A 3,130-nucleotide genomic window follows, 5' to 3' on the forward strand; every position below is an offset into this window, starting at 1 on the left:
ATATGAAATGTCCTGAAGTAGAGTATGAATAATAAATAATATTGATCTGGGAAACATCCAATGATGACAAAAATTTGATCAAAGATGACCAAAAATAAGTGTCACATCGCGTCACTAAATAATCATCTTCTTTAGACGTCTCGAAGATTTTACGGAGTTCGAAAGAAAAAAAATGTTTGGAAACTTGTTCTAGAGACAAAGGGACATACTGTAGTTGGAACTCGTTGGGTCTTTCGTAAAAAACTGGATGATACAGGTTTGGTAATCAAGAACAAAGCCAAAAGTTATAGCCAATTGGAAGGAATTGACTACGACGAAATATATGCTCCAATTTCAAAGTACATCAAATGGATGTAAAAAGCGTTTTCCTCAATAGTTAATTGAAAGAAAAGGTATACTTATAGCAACCTCCAAGTTTTGAGAATCATGATCTTCCACATTACTGCTATAAATTGGAGAAAGTTGTTTATGACTGGAAGTAGGCATCTAAGGCTTGGTATGAAACTCTTTCTATTCTTCTAATTGAGTTTGGATACAAGCATTGGGTTATCGATCCTACCCTCTTTTGACATTCAAGTGACAACATCTAATTCTTGTAAAAATCTATATGAATGACATCGTTTACGACTTAACTTATCAGGTTATGGTAGATGACTTTGCAAAGATCATGATAAGCACATTCCAAATGCACATGAATAGATAGATTAATTTCTTTCTTGGTCTTCAAATCAAGCAATTTCCACAACGAATCTTCATTCATTAAGAAAAGTATACTACGAAATTGTTAAAGAAATATTCAATGGATAATTGTTCTTCGGAAAAGGTCCCTATGACATTTGGTTAAAAAATCACATTGGATCCCACCGGAGAGTCAGTTGATCAAAAGGTATACCGAGGAATGACTGGTTCTCTATTGTACTTGACGGCAAGTAGGTCGGATATTGTCTTCAGAACGGGTTTATGTGCCACATACCAGGTTGATCCCAAAGTATCTCATCTGACTGCAATCAAACAGATTTTTAGATACCTTAAAGGGAGCAAAGCTTTGAGTCTTTGGTTCCCTTTAGGAAACGAATTCAGTCAACAAGCCTTTATAGACTCCGGCCATGCAGGATGCAGGATGGACCGCAAAGGCACTTCAGGAGGATACCAATTCCTTGGTGGGACATTAGTGAGTTGGTCTTCAAGAAAACAAAACTTTATAACACTCTCCACTTCAAAGGCATAATACATTGCGGCAACCAGTTGCTGTTGACAAGTCCTATAGCTGAAAACGCAACTCATGGATTAAAGCTACAGAATTCTTCACATTGGATACTGTGATTCCGAGGGTGCCATTACAATTCGCACAATCAGCACTCCAAGACAAAGCACATTGAATTGCGGTATCACTTCATTAAAAATCATATTCTTCAAGGTAAAATTGAATTTATTTTTGTTCCTACACATGAAGAAATGGCCGATGTTATCACTAAGGCACTTGATTCCACAAAACTAAACGAATTTTTAGAGATGTTAGGAATGTTGAATCGTGACCGTCAATTTTTCATAAAGGGGGAAATGGAATAGAATGCAAAGTGTTCGTATCTAACAAATAGATATGCTTCATTCATCTTATCACCGCAAAATGTTGGTCTGCATTTTTGTTGAAAATTAATTAATGGAGAGCTTGTAGTATAGAAGGAAGGGGAGTAGAGGTTAAGAACATATTAGAAAAAAACATCAAAGACAGACATTTATATTTGTGCAAGAAATACCATAAATGAGACGATATTACCTACAAATATAAGAAAGCAAATTGTTAGCAACAAAATCATCAACGAAAATATAGATGCGAGGGGAGGGGAGGAGAGGGAAACACAGAGTGAAGAGAGTAATTGAAAGGGCTATATACAAAAAAGGCCAAATGCAAGAGTGAGGTGAGCCATGTTCCCGATCATCCTTCCTTAACTAATAACTAATACAATTTTAAGTGGACAAATTAAATAAATTGTCTTGCTGCCGAAAAAAAATACAAGTATCTGTCCTCTTCCTCCTAAAAACCAAGTGTAGTTTAAGGAAATGCTACCCTTCTCACTATATCTCTCTTGTTAGTGGTTCTTAAGAGATGGTAGAGTGATCCGTTTATATAGACAGTAAAGGCTGAGCATGGTGGGACCACAAGTTCTTTAAATATCAGAGTTTCGAACAATTTAAATTCGAATGCCAAGTCAATTCCAAATTTAAACTTTTTGCTTGTATAGTGTATTTATTAGATCCAATACCAACTTAAAGGCCTCATATAACTATCTTTGCAGAACTACTAGACTAGCATTATGGCTGAGCATGTTGCAAACGTGGAGAGACTCTTATGGACAAACAAATATGGATAAAAGGGGAAGTTTGTTGTTTTGACTCCTAGTATTAAACTTCCACAATTTTGGTTTTGTTCTGGTTTTAAATTATTAAATTTTAATTGTAAAATATTGTAATTTTCGTAACTTCTGACAATCATATGATTACTTAGCTTATTAATTTCAATAATTTTTCAATCTATTCAACTGTGGGTGATTTCACAATAGCTGCCCGATATTTGGAGGATTTCTTCAATTGGTAAAATTTCTCCTTATTATATTTTATATATATTTGGTGCTTTACTACTCCTTTGTCGTCATGCATGGAGTTAAGCAAAGTAACATTTGTTCATAATAGCTGTTCATTATGGGGATTGGCTTCCCTTAACTACTGTGGACGTCCAGGTGGCCATTTTTTGATGCATATGTCACCCACCCATCTAATTGCGCTGATTGAACATAGGAACCATTATCTGCTTTCGTAAGCTTATCTTACTTTAAAGGATGGGTGTACTACGTACAAATTGATTAGATATGATTCTCAATTGCTCAATCTTTATTTTTAGTGCTTGCATAACTGAAATTACCTTCACCGACATCTTCGGGTAGAAAAAGTGATTGCATTTCTAGTCGCATTTTAAATGGCTAAGAAAATTTACCTAGTTTTTTATTAAAAACATTTTTCAATTTTTATAAGACCACAACTTCACAGTCAATGGAAAGGATGTCAATAGGTAGTTCGTTCCAACTAACCAGAGCTTGTATGCGTACAACTTGCTTCTTAAGCGTTGTGATGT

The 3,130-nt window shown here is 35.1% G+C and overlaps 1 long non-coding RNA gene across 1 annotated transcript; it reads right to left on the bottom strand.

Annotated features, from left to right (window-relative positions):
• Nucleotides 1-493: 493 nt before the first annotated feature.
• LOC111895339 (uncharacterized) lies at nt 494-2,094 on the bottom strand. Its single transcript, XR_002851541.2, has 2 exons — nt 1,537-2,094; nt 494-1,441 (listed from the first exon to the last, which is right to left on the bottom strand). It is a non-coding gene; the product is annotated as an uncharacterized LOC111895339 (long non-coding RNA).
• Nucleotides 2,095-3,130: the final 1,036 nt, after the last annotated feature.

The sequence above is a fragment of the Lactuca sativa genome, chromosome 4 (genome assembly GCF_002870075.4).
Source record: "Lactuca sativa cultivar Salinas chromosome 4, Lsat_Salinas_v11, whole genome shotgun sequence".
Taxonomy (NCBI): Eukaryota; Viridiplantae; Streptophyta; class Magnoliopsida; order Asterales; family Asteraceae; genus Lactuca; species Lactuca sativa.